At 46.4% G+C, this 21,095-nt stretch overlaps 1 long non-coding RNA gene across 1 annotated transcript; it reads left to right on the forward strand.

Annotated features, from left to right (window-relative positions):
* Nucleotides 1-11,179: 11,179 nt before the first annotated feature.
* On the forward strand, nucleotides 11,180-15,559 carry LOC129052051 (uncharacterized). Its single transcript, XR_008516772.2, has 4 exons — nucleotides 11,180-11,317; nucleotides 12,305-12,569; nucleotides 14,847-14,925; nucleotides 15,171-15,559. It is a non-coding gene; the product is annotated as an uncharacterized LOC129052051 (long non-coding RNA).
* Nucleotides 15,560-21,095: the final 5,536 nt, after the last annotated feature.

Here is a 21,095-nt window from a genome sequence, read left to right on the forward strand (position 1 = left end):
TCTTGTGCCAGGCCTGCCACTCTGCACACCGGCCCCAGCCTTACAAGTCTCCCTCACTGTGCAGTCCTACTCCGAACGTTTCCACATTTTTTTTGCCTCCTAGTTTCTGTTCCTCCTAAGTTCCTGCCTTCACACGTCATGACCTCCTATGGCCCATCCACCTTGTGACAACTTTGCTGCTTTTAGCTTCAAATTCAAATGTGGATTGCCATGCTGAGAGAAAGCAATGCCTAGGAAAATATTCTAAAAAAAAAAAGAAAGAAACTACACTGCTCTTTGCTTTACTGCCCCTTTTCCTTTCTCTGCCTCTTGTTCAAAGAGGTATCCAGGAAGTGTGAAGTCTCCCAGGATCCAAGGAGGCTGAGGAAACCAGCATAGTTTTCCCTGAGCAAATTTCAGTTTACCAGGCTTGTAGGAAGTCAGAGCCAAAAAAAGAAATCAACATTTTGGCAAGGCCCCGCCTGGATGAATCTCAAATGAGTCATTTGAGAAGAACGTAACGGGCTGGCCCATTTTACCTACTGGTAAAACTACCTGCCCAAGAAGAGAGTAGAAAATGCTGCTGTGGGAAAATTGCCTAATCTGAGCTTGAGTTGATGCAAGAAGCCCAGTTTCATACTGATATGGTTTGGCTGTGTCCTCACCTAAATCTCATCTTGAATTGCAGTTCCCATAATCCCCACATGTCATCGGAGGGACCCGCTGAGAGGTAGTTGAATCATGAGGGCAGTTACCTCCATGCTGTTCTCATGATAGTGAATTCTCATGAGATCTGATGGTTTTATAAGGGGCTTTTCCCCCTTTTGCTCGGCATTTCTCCTTGCTGCTGCCATGTGAAGAAGGACGAGTTTGCTTCCTCTTCTGCCATGATTGTAAGTTTCCTGAGGCCTCTCCAGCCATGCGGAACTGTGAGTCAATTAAACCTCTTCCTTTTATAAATTAACCACTCCAGGCATGTCTTTATTAGCAGCATGAAAATGGACTAATACACAAACCATTTTCTTTTTCACTGTTAACTTACACATTGGGTTTCTGGGTTTATACATCAGTCTCATGATCTTGACTAATGTGAGTCCACACCTAAGAGACAGATCCACTCTCGGAATCAGAATCAAATCTTGTTTCTAGATTTGTGAGGTGGAGAATCAAACTACAAGCTGTGATAAGTTTACCACTAACAAATGTCAACCTGCGGAGGCAGCCACCACCCCCGCCAACCCCACCAATAATCCCTAGTAAGTCCCATTCTTGAGAGGAGAAGACAGGAAAGGGTACACATGCGCCACAACCTAGGACAATGATTCTCAACCATGGCTGCACAGTGGAATCATCTAGTCTCACCACAGAATTTCTTATTTAACTGGTCTGGGGTGCCACTTGGGCACTGGGGTTTTTTGAAGCTCTCCAGATGGCTCTGCTGTGCAGTCAAGCTTGAGAACCACAGACTAGAGCTTGGAAGCACCCAGTCTGAATAAAGACCAAGAGTGGCTGGGCGTGGTGGCTCACACCTATAATCCCAGCACCTTGGGAACCTGAGGCGGGAGATCCCTTGAGCCCAGGAGTTCAAGACCAGCCTGGGCAACACAGTGAGATCCCATCTCAGCAAAAAATTTAAAAATTAGTGAGGCAAGGTGGCATGTGCCTGTAGTCCCAGATAGTCAGAAGGCCAAGCACGAGGATCGCTTGAGCCCGAGAGTTCAAGATTGCAGTGAGCTGTGATTGTGCCATGTCTCTCCAGCCTGGGAGACAGAGGGAGACCCCACCTCTAAAAGAATAAAATACAGTAGAATGATTTATAATCCTTTCAGTATATACCCAGTTATGGGATTGCTGGGTCAAATGGTATTTCTGTTTGTAGACCCTTGAGGAATCACCACACTGTCTTCCACAATAGTTGAACTAATTTACACTCCTATCAACAGTGTGAAAGCATTCCTATTTCTCCACAATGATAGACTGAATAAAGAAAATGTGGCACATATACATCATGAAATACTATGCAGCCATAAAAAAAGAATGAGTTAAAATTAGCTGGGCATGATGGTGGGCACCTGTAATCCCAGCTACTCAGGAGGCTGAGACAGAGAATTGCTTGAACCTGAGATGGGAAGTTTGCAGTGAACGGAGATCATGCCACTGCACTCCAGCCTGGGTGAGAGAGCGAGACTCCATCTAAAAAAAAAAAAAAAAAGAATGAGTTCATGGTCATGTCCTTTGCAGGGACATGGATGAAGCTGGAAACCATCATTCTCAGCGAACTAACACAGGACCAGAAAACCAGACACTGCATGTTCTCACTCATAAGTGGGAGCTGAACAATGAGAACACATGGACACAGGGAGGGGAACACCACACACCGGGGCCTGTCAGGGGTTGGGGGGCAAGGGAAGGGAGAGCATTAGGACAGATGCCTAATGCGTGACTTGCTTAAAACCTAGATAATGAGTTGATAGGTGCAGCAAACCACCATGGCACTTGTATACCCATGTAACAAACTGCACGTTCTGCACATGTATCCCAGAACTTAAAGTAAAAAAATTTTTTTAAAAAAAAGAATGAAATAAAATAAAATATAAAAAACCAGAGGGCAGAGAGTAGGAGCAGCCCGCAGGAGTGCTGAGCAGAAGCCCCTAGAGACAGAGAAGGACTTCCACCAAGGGAATGCCGCTCATCCTTCTCCATCACTCCCTCACTGAGTTCTGCCAGGAGGGCACCTCGCTGTAAGTCAGGCCTCTGTGTCAGCCACCAAGAATAACTGCTTGCCCTCGCTGAAGTTCATAACTGCCTTCGGAAGCCAGTTAGAGCCTATAATTAGAATTCACTGCAACTCCAGCAACACGCAGCCCATCCACCGCCCAGGACTCTGGCGGCATCGGCTGTAGCCCGGTGATTTAAAACCACGGTGGACAGATTCGCCACACCTAATGTGCATCTCTTGGTAGGTTGCCCCCTCTGAGGTCCACTGGGAAGGAATTGAATTACGGCCTTAGATACAAGACTGAGAAGTTGCAGGAGGAAGTCGCAATTATGCACAGAACTGGATGGGCAATTTGAGGAGAAGGTGACAAGAGAAGCTAAATCTGCCTCCCTTTTGTCCTTCAAGTCTCCTTCCAGAAACCCGTTCCAGCACCTACCCCGCCAGAGACGCGGTCTGCAATGCTGGAAGCAATGTAAGGGGTGGAGGGGTGGAGGGTTGAGCTTGCATTTGAATCTCTCTTATAATGCCATAATGGAGACAGCATAATTAGTCTTCACTTTCACAAGTAATAAATACACTCAAATTAAAAATACATTTGTACCACTCATTTTACCCCTGCATATATCATAACATGTAAATACACATTCTGCTTGTCTTTTGCTAATCATTTGCTTTATATTTTCATGTTGGTCAACAGGATAAATAACCGTCTTCCTATGTATCTCAGTATCATTAATATTCTTTAAAATGTGTAGGTTCTCATTTAAGGCTGAATGAGCGCTCTTGCCTATGGCCGTGGAAACAATTGGGAAATTTGTGAATTACATGACTGGTTTGCCTGCAATTCCCAAGCTAAATATTTAAGAAAGCCTTCCTGTCATGAACAACCAAAAGTTTTTGGTAAGCGCAATCATTCAGCGAGAAGAACTATGGAAATAATACCAAATTTGAAATTGGAAGCCTCTGGTTGGAGTCCCAGCTCATGCATAAAACTGTTCTGTGACTTTGGCCATCAGCACCTCCCTAGGGTTTAGCTTCCTCACCAAGCTGGGAATACCCTTACCTCACCTACCTCCCTTTTTAAATTTAACTCTTATTTTAGGTTCAGGGGTACAAGTGCAGGTTTGTTATAAAGGTAAATTTGTGTCATGGAGATTTATTATACAGACTATTCTGTCACCTAGTTTATTAAGCTTAGTACTCATTAGTTATTTTTCCTGATCGTCTCCCTCCTCCCACACTTCACCTTCTAACAGGCCCCAGTGTGCATTGTTCCCCTCTATGTGTCCATGTGTTCTCATCATTTAGCTCCCACTTATAAGTGAGAACATGCGGTATTTGGGTTTCTGTGCGTTAGTTTGCTAAGGATAATGGCCTCCAGCTCCATCCATGCCCCTGAAAAGGACACTATCTCATTCTTTTATATGGCTGCATAGTATTCCATGGTGTATATGGACCACATTTTCTTTATCCAGTCTACCATCGATGGGCATTTAGGTTGACTCCTTGTCTTTGCTATTGGAAATAGTGCTGTGATGAACGTATGCATGCATGTGTCTTTATGGTAGAACAATTTATATTCCTTTGCTTATATATCCAGTAATGGGATGGCTGGGTCGAACAGTAATTCTGTTTTTAGGTCTTTGCGGAATTGCCACGCTGTCTTGCACAATGGTTGAACTAATTTACACTCCCACCAACAGTGTATAAGCGTTCCCTTTTCTCTACAGCCTCACCAGCACCTGTTATTTTTTGACTTTTTAGTAATAGCCATTTACCTTACCTGTCTCTTACTAATAGGAGTATTAGTAGATGCCCAACTAGAAAGAGACCACATGAGGCAAGGAAGTGCAGGAAAGAGAATTTATCATGGATGGGGCCAGCGATGGACCAGAGAGCACCCAAATGGCCCAGGGACGACATAGTGTTCCCAGAACCCCATGAGCCGGCCCAGGAACCTCAGAGGAAGGCCTCTGTGACAGGAGCTGAAGCTCTGCCAGATACCTGGCCCCAAAGCACAGAGGGAGCTTGAGACAGCACACTCGCCTTGTTCTCTGATTCCCTTTTGCAGCCTCCCAGTGGGCAAATCTAATTGGCACTGGCCAGCATGGGCAGCCTGCAGGGCCAGCCTCCTGGGGTGGGGCGGGAGTGGCAGGGAAGGCTGGTAAATGGGTGATGGGGGGGTGGGGAATAGAGGCCTGTCCAGAGTAAAAATCTCCATCCCACCTCAGGAATGAAAAACGTGCCCCTTCCCTTCAAGGAGTTTTCAAGGTGCCTTAAAATTCAGCTCCCTTCAGCCAAGGAAGCCCCCGATGCTGAGTGAGAAGGGAAGCGCAGTTTTCATCAAGAGTGTTGATGAATTAACCCCATCTTGAAAAAGTTCAGTACCCAAGAAAGCAAAGTTTTTCACATTAGATTAGAAAATATTGCTTTCCCTTAAAGGTTCTCTAAGTATTCTGCCCCGGGATCTTTCCCAGGGAAGCACCCCCCATACCCCCACCTCATCCCCTGCACCCTGAGGTCAGAGGCTGGCGTGGGCTGGAGGAGAAAATGACCAGCAAGCAGGTGGGCCAGGTAAGAGAGTGTGCATGCCCACAGGAGGTCAGTCACCTGCCACCACAACCATCCTGATTCTCAGCACATACCTGTTGGTTTAGTCTCTGGCAGTCCAGTGTCAATGAAGAACAATGACACTGATGTGGTTTTGCAACACCACAGGCAATCAAGGCATCCCCAAATGCTCATTTCACCCTGCATGTCCTCAGGAGATGCCCCAGTCATGTCCTGAAGTTTCATTTTAGGAGAACATCCTGTTCTGGTGCCTCAGTGGACCTCAATGGTTAATCCAGTCCGAGCCTCTGTTTGATAGATAAATAAACTGAGACCTAAAGAAAGGATGTGGCTTGCTTAAGACCACACAGCAAGCAAATGGAAGAGCTCGGGCTTCCCAACTCCTAGGCCAGGGCTCCTTACTTACCCCCCAACTCCCCAGCTGAGCAACTTCCATGAGAAAATGTATGGGGATGATTTAGGGAAGCAGGGAATGCAAGCTCTAAAATTAGACTGCCTGGGTTCAAACTCCTGCTCCACTAGCTCTATGAGTTTGGACAAAATATGTAATCTTTTTAAGCTTCAGTCTCTGCATCTGTAAAATGGATGCAAAAAAAAAGAATCTTATCTTATCTCAGGGAGTCATTAAAAGAATGAGATAGGCCAGGTGCGGTGGCTCATGCCCGTATTTTCAGCACTTTGGGAGGCTGAGGCAGGTGGATCACCTGAGGTCAGGAGTTCAAGACTAGCCTGGCCAACATGATGAAACCCCGTCTCTACTAAAAATACAAAAATTAGCCGGGCATGGTAGCACACGCTTGTATTCCAGCTACTGGGGAGGCTGAGGCAGGAGAATCATTTAAGCCTGGGAGCAGGAGGTTGCAGTGAGCCCAGATCAAGCCACTGCACTCCAGCCTGGGTAACAGAGTGAGACTCCATCTCAAAAAACAAAACAGAACAAAAGAATGAGACAGAGCATGTAAAGTGCTAGGTACAGAGTAAGCAATAAAAAAATGTCTGCTGTTGCCAGTTCACCAGAAGATCACTATCAACGATAATACCTCTATGTTCTGCATTTTGTCAGCCAGACCTAGCACCCGTTCCTTGCTGGAACTTGGGATCCTACTGGACTAGAGAACTTTGAGTCAGCTAAGAGCAAAGCTCCTTCCATCATTTCATGAGGAATCAAAGCACAGGGCACTACCCATCTACACGGGATGAGGAGACCCATGCCCACCTGCAAAGGCAGGGCAGAGAGAGAAGCATGAAGCAAGAATGGGCTGCCCCAGTTACTTTGCCTGGACTTTGACAAAGCTGGGAATCTGGTATGTTCACATGCTACCAGCCTCCCAGGGGGGCAGAAATGGGGTCATGCTCACTTTAAATACCAAACTATAATGACTCAAGCCCCACCATCTTGATTCTGGAACTCAGCTCTCTCCTCGTCTCCTGCCCTCTGCAAAGCACCCACTCAGCAGCCACCATGTTCTTCCCCTGTCTTCTGGCTCCCTTGGCCCTTGTCTGTTTCCATGGAAACCACCTAGCAAAGCCCTGGACCAAGGAACTGTCTCCAAGCCTCCAGGGGGCACCCCGAACAGGACCTCTGATTGCGCTATAGGACGGGAGACCAGGTCTGGCAGCTCTCTGTCACGAGACCCTTCTTGCTTCTCCTTACCCTTCAACAGCTCTCATCCCCACCCCTCCTTCCCCACACCCCCAGTGGCCCCCTTCAAGTTCTCTGTTATCCAGCTGCACTTTTGGGTCCATTCCTGCACAGGGCAATCAAACAGGGCCCAGCTGCCTGGAATCGACGAGTCTTTATGGAGTCAGGCACCCCGACATCCACTGAGGCCAGAGCGAGGGAGCCCCCATGAGCTGGAGGACTAGGAATAAAAAAAAAATGAAGAAAAATAATAAAATTGCTATTGCTTCTGGATGAAATATCCTGATAGTCACAGGAAAGGAGAGCTTGAAATCATAATCATGATCATCTTTGCTCTTTGCCTGTGTAGACCTGGCCTAAGGCTTTAATGTAAACCCATGGTGATTCTAAAAGCTACATGAATAGTTCATTTCCCAGCAAAACTGCCATACAGGGAGACAAATAATTTAAGTAGGGACAATGCTTCACCAGTATGCACATATTAGAAGTTTAAAATCACAACCCAGGGAAAGCCAGAGAGAGAAAGAAGGAAAAACAAACTTTTTTGTTTCAATTTCTGCTAGTTGGAAAGATCGTTCCATTCTGAAGCTGTCGTGGTCTCCCTGGCAGAGCCTCTTTTCCCTCCAAGAGAAGGAGCTGGGAGGAGGGGCCTGCACACAGATGAAACATAGAGATGGGAGTCCCTCCTTGTAGGGGCAGGGGGGAAATTTAGAGGGAGAGATACCTGGCTATAAATTCACAACTGGAAATTTACAGAGGATATGTCTCTGCTCTAGAAAAGCAACCAAAGGCTTATTGACATGAGATTCATGTAAATGAGGTCTAATTTCTCACCCCGGGTGCTCATCATCACTTTCCTGGGACGTTGGATTTTCTGAGCTTTTCACCCCACATTCCACCCAGAATTAATGTATGGGTTATAGATTATTGATCACTGAGGACCCAGGCCCCAGCCTCTCTTTCAGTGTCAGAATGAGAGATATTGTTCTCCTTCCCAGGCATTTAACCATGAGTCATCATACATTTTCAGACATAGAGCAATTATTTATTGTCATGTTATCCTACCCAAGCTTGTCAGGAATTTAAACTGGAGAATATGTGCACGTGCCATCCTGAGGCAGTATTCTACATACATGAGGAAAGTCAGAAAAATGTTGCTGGTCCAAGAACAAACTCTAAACATTTGGCTTTTGATTCTCTGTCTAATATACAGCAATTTCAATGAGACTAATATCACCATTCTGTGAACCTTCCAGCAGATAGAAGTTCCCACATTATTGTGGTCTGTTTCCGAGGACAAATAAAGTATGCTGCTCTCCAGTGTTCTGTAGAAGCACGCCACGCTATAGACAGAAGTGTTTCAAGTCAACACAATATGAAAAAATTCAAAATAAAATGAAAAGTGTCTGAAAACAAACCAACATAAATATACAGCAGTCCTGTTAATTATGATTATTTATGATCATAAGAACTGGCATCATTACTGTGGTTTCCTTTCCAAAATCTCACAAACTTGTTACTATACAGCAGTTTCGGAGTTCTATAGGCTTAAAAAGGTGGCGTGCTGGAGGCAAAAGTCATTTTTGGCAGGGATGACGTACGTCCCAAATGTGAGGGCTTGCACCCACGCAGGCACGTGTGTGATGCTGGCACACAATAGAGTCAGCTTGGACTTTCCAGGGTCCCCCAACGTTAAACCACTGGCAATGCATTACAGATGTCTCTGATGAGCACCGCCAATCTATTAAACAAAGTGCTCTCATCGCCTCCGAGGGGCCTGAAGAATGATCTAGAAATCCACCCCCTGGAGGGAAACAGCCTATGAAACATCACCGACAACACTGAATATTTCATCAGGGATGACAGGACTTTTCTCTTTGTAGTCTTCCCCGCTTTTCCACTGCCCTGCCTACCACTGTCTCCCCCCGCCCTCCCTGATCTTTTTCTCCACTCACTTGACAAGTAGTCACGGCCACATCACTGCCGTCCCGCTGTCCTTGCACGCTGACCTCTGTACTGTGTGGTGCCCAGTGGTCATGCTGTCCTCGTCTCTCGCCAACCACATCTGACAGGAGACGAGGCACTTGTGGCAGCGGCTCCTGGCACCTGAGACGCCCTGGGACTACACAGGTAAACCAGGGGGGTCCGTGTTGTCTCCGGACTAACAACGGAAGGAAAGACATGACATCTCCAACCAGGAGCCCAGGTCCGAATATTCAAAAGGTTTATCATGCGGGAGATGGGGGTGGCCCTCCCGGCTTTCCAGGATGAGGCCTGCAGAAGTCAGGAGGGATGACGGGAGGAGGAGGGAGGCCCACACCTGGTCCCGGCCCAATCAGAAGAGAAGAATGCGGGTGTAACACACCAGCGATGTCAACTCCGGGGTGAGGGTGCAGGGGAGTGTCAGCCCCTACCCTCTCCAGGGACCCCTCCCAGGCAGGCTCCAGACCCCTAGACATGTGTAGTCACACAGGCAGCTGAGAGATCGGCTCTTCCTCGGGGACACAGTCGCCATCCAGTCCTGTGGCTCCTTCAGTACCCAAGGAGACGATGAAGGTTGATTAGTCAAAAAAGAAAATAGCTCCTTTAAAAATGACATGGCGGTTTTGAGTTGCTATATTTTCTTACAGCTCCTTTTTGGTGAAGTGTCGGAGTGGAGAAAAAGCATGAAGTATTTTGACTGAAATAAATGCTTTCATGGAAAACAGAGAGCCCTAGAGAGTATTCTAAGACTGGAAGAATGTCATACTATTTTAAGCAGGTGACAGTAATGTCACTGTCTGAGGGGTTAGGGTATTTTTTTTCCCTAGAATTACAAGAGGAAAAAATAAGTTTGCTTTGAATAGAGAAAGTTAAGTAAAGAAACACACTTCCCAGTTGCATGGATAATTCATAGACTGCAGTGACATATTTCCCTGCTCTTGGTCTTTGACAAAACTAACCAGTACTATTAGGCAGAGAATGTTTGCTAGCTCCAAGCAGAAAACTAAATAAAGTACAAACATACTCTTCAAATCACTCTGATTTTTCCAACTTTCATTACACCACCCACATCAACATGGCTGCAATGCAATTGTTCAAAAACCTATCCCAGCTCTCCCTCTGTTTATCATGGACAGAGAAGGTCTGGGGAAAATCCAGACAGCACACTTTATCTAACTTGAGCTTCAAGCTTCTTCCAGGCTACTCGTTATTTTCCTTTTCTTCCTTGATAGTACTGAAGAGTCAATAGAAGGGTAGGTGGCATTGCATGTTACCTCCTAGTACCACCAGCATTAATGGAGATCCTTCTTATTTCAGTACACAGCACTGAAAGATACAAAAAAAAAAAAAGAGTCTTGCAGGCCAGACGTGGTGGCTCACATCTGTAATCTCAGCACTTTGGGAGGCCAAGGCAGGCAGATCACTTGAAGTCAGGAGATTGAGACCAGCCTGGCCAACATGATGAAACCCTGTCTCTACTAACAATACAAAACATTAGCTGGGCGTGGTGACACATGCCTGTAATCCCAGCTTCTCGGGAGGCTGAGGCATGAGAATCGCTTGAACCTGGGAGGCAGAGGTTGCAATGAGCCGAGATTGTGCCACTGCACTGCAGCCTGGGTGACAGAGTAAGACTGTCAGAAATCTTGTTAGAAGACTTCACTAGCCCCACATCCATTTACTGCCCTCCTCTTCACCCCAGGTTGCTGGCTGCCATTTGGCAGCTGTTTGAGAGTGGCTCTTGGGAGGGTAGGAACAGTCCTGTGGCAGACTTGTTCTTGGGTTCCATGGTGAGGCCATCATGAAGCCATGCTGAGGCTCCTTCTGGCCCAGGAGCTGGAACAGATGAAGACCCCAGCTCAATAGGTCCCATGGTAGAGTCCCCACCCCCACAGTCACCACCTGTCACCTTCCCATGCGCAGGTACACCATGTGTCATGAAGAGAAAATGTGCTTTTCACTCCCAGCTCAGCAACATGCACCTGGGGCCACGAGAAAGAAGAGAGAGAATGGGGAGGTGACTTCGCTGGACCCCTGGTGCCTCTGAGCTCAGGAGAATATCCAGAAGATAATAGGGACATGTGAAGAGTGGTTCAAAAGCACACCTCTGCCAGCTGAACTGCTGCTGCTGTACAGTTCTTGGGGCCAGACCAACCTTGAATGCCTTTGAGGACAAAGCCATCCCTCCCTAGTTGAGACCCAATAATCAGTCTCCTTGGAAACATCCAGCTCCCTGGCAACTACACCCACTCAAGCCGGCCCAGCTCCTCTCGGGGGATGGAAGAGCCCCTCAGATGGATTTGCATCGAGAGGCTGTGCTCTGAAGCCCCTTATGGGGTTTTGCTAAGCTGGAATCCCGCATGAAGTCACACCGTCACGGGGCCTTCTCCACTGGGGCCTCCACCACACTGAGGCCACTCAAGGTTGGGGACTCTCCAATTACAAAAGTCAGATTTTCCTCTGAAGAAACCTCACATCCCAACAAGTTTGGAAGGAATAAGATAACTGCTTTCATAACCACGCAGTGTCTTTTTTTATTATTTTTTAAAGGGACAGAGTCTCACTCTGTCACTCAGACTGGAGTGCAGTGGCGCAATCGTAGCTCACTGCAGCCTCCAACTCCTGGGCTCAAAGGATCCTCCTGCCTCAGCTTCCCAAGTAGCCAGGACTACAGGCACAGGCCACCACACGCAGCTAATTCTTTTATTTTTTTTTAAGAAGAAAGGAGAGACCCAGTCTTGCTATGCTGCCCAGGCTAGTCTTGAACTCCTGGCCTCAAGCAATCCTCCTGTCTCAGCCTCCCAAGTCTCTGGCATTACAGGTATGAGCCATCATGCCTGGCATCTTGTGTCTGTAAAGCAAGGCCCCAGAATAGTGCACCAGGATGGCACGGGACTTCAGAGCGCTATGTCACCCTGATGCTACAGACCCCTGTTTCCCACCAGCACAGCAGTGGCAGTGAGGCCTGCCACATACACAGGTCATCAGCCCAGAGAAAGGGCACTCCTCAGAGCTGAAATCCAGAGGAGGGTGGCTGTGCTGCGTACCCTGGGTTCTCATGGGGCTCTAGGAAGGCGGAACTGAGGCCAGCAGCATTTACTCCAGAGCAGAGAGGAGTTTCAGATTCACATGAAATAAAACAAAAATCTAAATCCAAGCTGAGATTTCAGTGCAGAATCCCTTCTAGGGCTGCAGGAGCCCCCATGCCCACTTTCACCCCACTCCCTTGGCTGTCCAGATGTCCAGGTTGGGTCACCATAAAGGCCAGTTGCCCCAAGGCCCCAGAGAATGTTCTGCTGCTAGGCCAGAGCACCATCCCCAGGACTACTCTCCATGCATGGCCGGCTGCCTAGTTGGGTTTCACCTTGGTTATTTGGTGAATATCTATTTGGAGCATGTTCTTGTTTCAGCAGACACTTCCAATAAGAAGATTGAGCCACGAGGCAGATGTTATAAGCAATGTGAGCTTGTGCTGGAAGAAGAGAGAATCTGCCAGTGTCCTGGGCCCTCCAAGCCCTCTCTGAGGGAAAGACATTTGGACAGAGATGCCAAGGACAAGGAAGAGGCAGTCACTCACCTCTGGGCAAGGTGCAAAAGCCCGAGATTCATGTTCATGTGTTGCAAGCGCAAAAAGAAGATCCTGTGGCTGGAGTAGAGTGAGGAACAGTGAGAATGGTAGGAGCAGAGGGCAGAGAAAGGGGCAAAAACAAGATCACATGAGGCCTTGTAAGCCATGGTCAAGAGGTGATATATTATTTTAAATGAATCCAAAGTAATTGCAACGTTTTGAGCAAGTAAGCGAAATGCTCCTTTGCCAAAAAAAAAAAAAAAAAAAAAAAAATCTAGGGCTTCAGTAAGGCAAACAAATTGTGAGTGGGAAAGAGTGGATGCAAGACTTTTAGGCAAGGGTGGGGTCAGGGAAGGTGGAGAAGAGAAGACATAAGATGTTTGGAGGTGGAGCCAACAGGATGCATTATTGACTAGGTTGCAGGTACCTGGCAGGAGACAGGGGCTTTCTTGACCACTCATGCAAGGGAAGAGTCCAGGATGCTGCTTCAGCCATCTGTCTGTCCACAATGATAATGGGGCATGAAAAAATGCTCCAACTCAGGGGCATAAAATAATAAGCTTTTATTTAGTACACAAGTCCGAACTTTGCATTTTAGGCTGGGCCCAGCTGGGCGGTTGTTCTGGTTTTGAAAGGGCTCATTCACATGCTGTTGGTGCGTTGACTGTTAGCCGGGATAAGAGGTAAATGGGCCATTTGGCTCCCAGCCTCCATGTGAGGCTGGCCCACGCACATTCTCATGGTGAAGGCCAAGGTGGAAAACTGGACCAGCCCAAGCACAAAGCGTTTTCCATGCCTCTGCTCCTGCTTATTTGTTATCACCCCTTTGGCCAGAGCAAGTCACAGGACAGATCTCAGCATCAGAGTGGGTGGCCCTATAAAGATAGATGGCCGGGGTGAGGACTTAGACCACTCATGCAATCTGTCTACCTGCCACAGAAGGTCTTAGATGTTTGACTTGAATAACGGTAGCTGAAGGTGCCTTTTATTGCCATGGGGCAAATTGGGAGAGGAATGCATTGAAGATGGCAGGAATCAGGGATTCTATTTTGGCTTAGGGACCTGCCGGGCAGCTTTAAGTTCCCTAAAGCACTGAGTGAGGGCTCATGGGAACTGCTCCATGCCTATGGGTAATTCTGCTCTTCTGGTTTTGAACAAAATTCACCAACCTGGAGTTTCAAAGTCTCAAGAAGGCAAAACCTTTTGACGATGATGCCAGTGAGCCTGCATTCAGGTGACAACATGGCAGAGAGCAGTTCTTCCCCAGTCCCAAAGTGACACCAGTCAGCTGAACAGTGACGGACGTTTGTCACTTGCCAAACAGATTCCTTCTGTCTGTCATGTCCACATCCTGTCTCCACTACAGAAGGAGCTGGAGCCTCCTTTTACTGAGAGGCTCTCCAATTTTATGCTGATCGTTAACTAAGATATTTCTCTCCAGAGATTTATTACATTAATGAGCTCTGAAATTACTCATAGCAATTAAGTATATTGTTTTTAAACTCTTCAGAAATCATCAAAACACATTGGTTGTTTTTCAGGGAAACATAAATAAAGGGTACAACTTGTCACCCAAATAAATCCTGCAGCCTGCTCTCTTCATGTTGGTTTGGGGAGTTTCTGGCCCCTAGTCTCCAAGGTACATGTGTGACTTCACAACTGAAAGATGTTCCACTAGTGAAACTTGTCCTTTTTCTTTCTTTTGTCTTTCTTTCTTCCTTTTTCTTTCTTTCTTTTGTTCATTTGTTCTCTCTCTCTCTCTCTGTTTCTCTCTCTCTCTCTCTCTCTCTCTCTCAACTTTCCTTCTTTCTTTCATTTTATTGTTTTACTTTTTAGAGACAGGGTTTCAGCTTGGCATGGTGACTCAGATCTATAATCCCAGCACTTTTGGAGACCAAGGCACAAGGATTGCTTGAGCTCAGGAGTTTGAGACCAGACAGAGCAACGTGACAAAACCTTGTCTCTACAAAAAACATGCAAATTAGCCAGGCATGGTGGTATACCTGTAGTCGTAGCTACTGGAAAGGCTGAGATGGTAGGATCACTTGGGCCCAGTAGGCAGAGGCTGCAGTGAGCTGAGATCATGCCACTGCACTCCAGCCTGGGCAACAGAGTGAGACCCTGTCTCAAAAAAAAAAAAAAAAAAAAAAAAAAAAAAAAACAAGGAGAGAGAGAGAGAGGCGCAGAACTCAGGTCCTTCTAGATATTAATAAAGAGGAAGTTCTTACAGTCTGTTTCATTTAGTTTTCACAATTAGAAGGTGTAAACTCTTATTATTCCCCACCTTACAAATAAGGAAACTGAGACACACAGAGGGTAAGTGATTTGCTCAAGTTACTGTAGGCTTGGAGTTTTGTACCTCTCCAGATTCTCTCTCCATGCAGGGAGGCTGCCCCCAAATGGACTACATTATGGGCTCTGGGTCAGTTTCAGCCAATGAGAGCTGCTGTATTAGATCAGAAGGTAGGAGGAGAGGGAATGGGGGTATTTGTTCTCCCAGCTCCCTCCTGGAAGGGATGCTACTTGCTGGTGTTTCTTTCCATTAATCCTTCTCTGTCCTCAGGCTCCAAACTACTCTTTCCCAACATCCATGTCTCGGCCTCTCCCTACCCAAACCCTACCCCTGTGGACTCCTAAACTCCACCTGCTCCTTTGTCAATGGCTCTTTCACTGTTTCATTAAAGCCTTTTTTTTTTTTTTTTTTTAAGACAGAGTCTCAACTCCATCACCCAGCTGGAATGCAGTAGTGTGATCTCGGCTTACCGCAACCTCCACCTCCTGGGTTCAAGTGATTCTCATGCCTCAGCCTTCTGAGCAGCTGGAATTACAGGCACATGCAACCATGCCCCACTAATTTTTGTATTTTTAGTAGAGATGGGTTTCACCATGTTGGCCAGGCTGCTCTCGAACTCCTGAACTCAAGTGATCCACCCACCTCAGCCTCCCAAAGTGCTGGGATTACAGGCGTGAGCCACCACACCCAGCCCATTAAACCCTCTTTGATTCGCATACTTTGAGCTTTGAACATGCCATCTGCTTGTTTCTAGGCCCCAACTCCCAAATCTATACTCTAACCACTATTCCATATTCCCTGTGTCCTGCACCCCAGAAAACAAGAAGCTTGACAGACGGAAGGGAAAGAAAATTACTGGTACATTTTTCTTTCACTCTTGAAGTTAAAAAAAAAAAAAAAGACTTGAGAGCTTCTTACATTCTGAGCCCTTTGGCAGGACTTTGTTCACCTTGGTGGGTGATGGGAAGGACAAAGGAACCCCGTCAGGAACACCGGCATGGACCCTGGTGGCCCACCAACACCAGGACACCAGCACAGCCCTGGTCATTTAAATACACCAGAGGACAGTCACGGAATCTTCGCTAGGCTCTGCCGTGGGCTGTGCAGTACAGAAAGAGTGCTGACAGTGTGTACAGAGGAGAAAGGAGAGACCCAAAGTCCCAGGGCTGGAGAAAAACTCACCAGCCAGCCCTTCCTGGAACCCCATGTGCAAGGAAACTAGCTTACTTTTCAGCAGGAGCCTTTAAGTTTCAAATTCAAGTGAGTTAGCCCTGGTCACTGCAACCCCAGCACAGCCAGAGGGAACTCAGCTTGGAGGGAGGGAAGCGTCTTCCACTCTCTAGCACACTGCAGACCCCCATTCACAGCATGGGATGAAGACCTCGCTCTGGAGCTCAGGGAGATGGCAGTGTCCTGAGTGAGATCACAGGACAGGAAAAACAAAAAGAATGTGGGTCCAGCTCCCTTTTGCATTGGGAAGTGTCTTTGCTTCCCAACTAGAAACCACAGGCTGCCTGGAGCTCCCCTCCCCATCACTCCCTGGCACCAGCCATACCCACTTCATGGGGATATAAAATGTCTCAGTGGTGTGCACCTTAGTTTTTAGCACCCTTAAGGACACAGATCAAATCCCTTTTCCTCCATGAAGCCAGGCTATGGGAGGCTCCACTGAGCTCCATTTGGACTTGCTAAGTTGTCTCATGCTGCCTCAACCACCCCACAGGAGCCCCTTTAGGCAGGGGGCTGAGCCTTCATAACTCTCACATCTCCCCATCTCACATGGACACATAGGCCACACTCCAGAAACACTTGCTGATGGTTCCAAAAGGCAGCTGAAACAGACAAAATTGCAGATTACTGGGGCTGGAAGGGACCTCAGAGACCATCTGGGCCATTCTACAGATGGGAAAACTGATACCCAGCAGGAGAAACTAGACAAAAAACCTAGAAGCAAAGCTAGAAGCTCGTAATCCCAACCCAGGGTTCCTGAGCAATTGCAAGCCCATCCCAGCCTTCTTGCATCTACTTGCATTTCTCATTGTCCCGTTTGGACCCCCAGGAGTAGCCAACACAAAGAGCATCAATATCAGAGCCTCTCAGAGTGTGAGGAAGGCACTCTGTAAGTATTAGATGCACAGTGGCCCAGGGATTTTTTTTAAGTTTAGTAATAATCAAATAATCAATGTTTGTTGCCACCACCATTTACAAGGATTGTAACCCAGAGCCCTTTGCAAGTCCGGGGCTGTGTGCCATTTGACCTCATTGGTAGGACGGTAACTATAAAAGGTAGTTGTCTTTAAAATGTGTCCATTAAAAATTAAAACCTTCTAGGAGCTTAATGCCAAATGTGCAGATTCCACCTCCTTCCACTCCTTGCCAAGCATTCCAAGCCAATAAAGTGTAATGGTTTTAATATCCTTCTAGATTAACATAGGATAAGCAACCACATTAAAGTAGCAATGAACAACTCCCTCCCCCATCCCTCCAAAATAAAGAAACTAACGGAAGGGGATGATTGAGGCTTGGTGGGGTGAGTCCTGAGGACATAAATTCTGGTTACTACAGGATGTCTCTGAATCCAGACTTGGGAAGAGCTATTGGGGTATCTCTTGCCAGGGAGAGAGGACTGTGAGAATGAGATCTTCATTTGCAGGGTATTGCAAAAGCTGGGGTGGCTTGCTAGTGCCCATTCAGAAAGCACCCACTAAAACCCCAGCACAAATCAATTCATCCTGAACTGAGCTCCTGCAAAGAGCCATTAAAATTTGTCTGTTCATAACGATGGGAACAGTAGAGACTATAAGGACGGGGAGGGAGCGGGGAAGGGCTGAAAAACTACCTATCCAGTATCATGCTCACTACCCTGGTCACAGGTTAATCGTACCCCAAACCTTAGCATCATGCAATATATCCACATCACACACCCGCACCAGTACCCCCTGAACCTAAAATAAAAGTAATGAAACTATTCTAAAATTGATGTTGGTGATAGTTGCAAAATTGTATGAATATAATAAAACCATTGAGTTGTACACCTTGAAAAAACAGAAATTTAAAAGTTAATAAGTAAATAAACAAAAACTTAAAAAAAAATTGTCTATGACTAGCATCCAGCACAGCAGGGCCAGGAAGAGGAGCTATCGAGGAAAAGGGGGCCCCACCCATCCTCAGGCTCAGCTCCAGACCCCCACCCAGCCTCCCTGCAGCCACAGAACCCAAGATGCTGAACCTCATCGTCTCCCCCACCGCCAGCTCCAGTCCCATCATACCTCCCACCTCCAAGCAGGTGTATCTTCATTGAAGTGATCTCTTGAAGGAACCAAACAGCTAAACACAAGCAAGACCAAGGATCAAAGTGGGGACCGCTCAGACCCATATGAACAGAACTGGCCACAGTGACATGTCCAAGAAAGCCCTTGTCTAAGAGGAGCTAACAATGGCGCCACAGAGAGGCCACGGCCAGGCTCACGGGCACCATGATACGACAGAAATAAAACTAAATTATACCACTTGTCATCATTAAGAAAAATTTTCGTCTTCGCTCTTCATTTGAAAAGCACTATATTTAATGAATGCGTACTGAGTCATGACACGCAAATGACTAAAATACAGGAATTACACTGGGGTCAACTAACGTATTTTAAAACCTTGAAATTAAGGGATTTATTCATGCCTGTCACCAATGTGACTCCCAGTCATTAGGGTCCTCTGCATGGCTGCCTGTGAGCAATGTGGAATGGTGGATATTTCTACAAGGTGTAGCCCAAGCTTCCTTGCAAATTCCATCATGGTCAGGATGAAGAAATCTTGTTCACCTGTTTGCCCACCTTCTGTGAGTCTGTGCTCTCGTTGGGTGTGTATCTAATGAAGGCATTGCTGGTCTTGTGCAAGGTAAGCCCCATTCCAAAGGCATATTTTGCAGATTCATCACTAATGAAAGGTGGAGCTTTGACACCTCCTGTGCTTCCACAATGGGGGCCCATACCAGTTGTGCATCAGGAGAGTGGCTCCTTCTCAACTGCATTCATCTTTAATTTCTCCAGGAAAATTAAGATGCCTCAAAGTCTGAACTCTGCAAAAGTTTGCATGAAAAATGGCAAAGAAAAAATAAAAGATGGCAAGATCAACCAGGAAACTTGAAATGAGGAAGTTTGAACCAGCTTCCAAGGTCTTGACACCTTTAGGTTGAAGTGGGTATATTTTTGTTTTTCCACCCTCCAGCTATCAGCTCTTTTCTTGGTAAAGCAGTATTCTGAATTTCCTTTGGTGAAGGCACAGCTTCCATTCTCAAGCATGAAGTTTGAGTAGGGTTGACCTCACATACAGCACCAAGGTTGGATGCCGTTGTAAGCCAATCAGTGCATGCCTTCACCCGATCACAGGAATTCATGGCCCAATTCTGGTCAAGTTATTGATGATTGCATATAGATACAAAGATTGCATCTGCCAGAAACACATATATACATGAAAGGAGGACTTAGAGCTATTGAGAGGTGGAGGTGATATTGTGTGGAAGCTGATGATGACACCAACACTAAGAGGGCCCATGGGCACATCTTTTAATCTGCTTGATCAAACCTCACCTGAAGCAGAACTGTGTTGTTTACAAAGACCAAGACAATTTTCTCTTTTTTAATCCAGTGAGAGTTGGGTGGGTTTTATGGTATGCAATGCTTCCAGAATGTGGAAGGTCCTGTCCAGAATCCTATGATCTAGAGCATAGAGAAGCTTTTCAATCGCCTTACCTCCAATAAACACAAAGATTGCTGGACTCAAAGCAAGTTGCAGTAAACAGAGGCAGTAAACAGTAAAGAGAGGCAGCTGTATCAGTACCAAGACACATGGAGCTCCAAGCTTCCCAAGAGCTAGGGGTCAGGTCACACACAACCTCATTGTTTGTGGCTGACCTCTTTTCTTATTTATCAAATCCCAAACCATCCTAGTCTTTTATACTTGGAAAGTACCCCTGCCTTGAACTGTCCAAGCCTGTCACTGATTAACTTCTCCCTGCTAACTAGGCTCACTAGTATCTCTGGGATTCTGATGGGGACATGCAAGCAAGAAAAATGACCAAAATTCCCCCCACCCAAGTTCTCCATAAAACATGACATTATTCCACCTGAATTTGATCACATACTTTGAGGCCACTGCAGTGTTAAAAGATGAAGCTTAAAGAATGGGAAAAGAGAAAGCTATGATAGAGGAGTCTAATATCTTCAACTGTGGCAAGAAAGAGAGGTTGAAGAAGACTCCATGGTTGTTTCTGTCTTCCCAGCATTCAGATGAGGATACAAACATGAAATTTCAAGCTCTACCAAGGTGGAAAAAGTCTTAAATGTCATCTACTCTGACCTTTAATTTAATGTTTCATTTCCTCTCCCAACCTCTCCTACAAATGTCCACATAGCCTGTGTTGAATACTTCTGGTAATGGGGAACTCACTCCCTACCTCCCTCAGAGACAATACCTTTTTAGATTAGTGTTGAAAGTCTCAAGTTTCCCCTTGTTCTGAGCAAATATCCACATCTCTGAAGCTCCCACCCATTAGGGATATCCAAAACTCACTGTTCTCTCTTCATCTGGAAGCTCTTCAAATATAGAAAGCCAGAAATCATGGTTCCCTAGGTGTTCCTATGTCAGGATTGAATATTGTCTATTCATTTCTCACATTGCCTTGGTTCAGCGTGTCTAACCCTGTCCCAGGCTGTACTGATCACAATACTATCTAGTGTGGTCTGGTCAGCATGGCAAGATAGAGATCCTTCTCATCACCTCCCTGTTCTTTACACTATACTCCCATTAATACAGCCACAGTTACACTGTGGTTAGACAGACCAAAAGGGATTTAGACCAATGGAATTTCTCCTCCTCATTTTTCAACAAGGGTAAGATATGCTCTGCTTACAAGAAATCCACCTTAAAATTGTAATCGATGCCCCCGCATTTTGGGCTGGTGAGAAAGCACATTGCCTGGTGGTGAGTTAAAAGCATGCCAGTCTCCATGTAGTGGGAGGGGAAAAAAAGTGTTTCAGCTTCAAAGATGAATGTGTAAGTAAAAGTGAAGGCTACCAAATTGAAACTGATCAATGTAGGCCACCCATCGCTAATTGTCACCCAGCTATTTTGCTTCCACCAGTCACGTGGTGGGTGACAGCCACAGACATTGATGGATTCTGACCTAGACTAGAAATCTGGTTTCTAAAAAAGAGAGAAAGGAAAGAGACAAAGATGCAATGAAATTAACGGCCCAGCATGAAGAGAAGGGAGTGGGAAAAAGGCGGTGTCTTTGACAGCTCAAGCTGAGGAGGAAAATTAGAAAAGAAAGCCGACTCCACCGCCA

This window comes from Pongo abelii, chromosome 20, assembly GCF_028885655.2.
Source record: "Pongo abelii isolate AG06213 chromosome 20, NHGRI_mPonAbe1-v2.0_pri, whole genome shotgun sequence".
Taxonomy (NCBI): Eukaryota; Metazoa; Chordata; class Mammalia; order Primates; family Hominidae; genus Pongo; species Pongo abelii.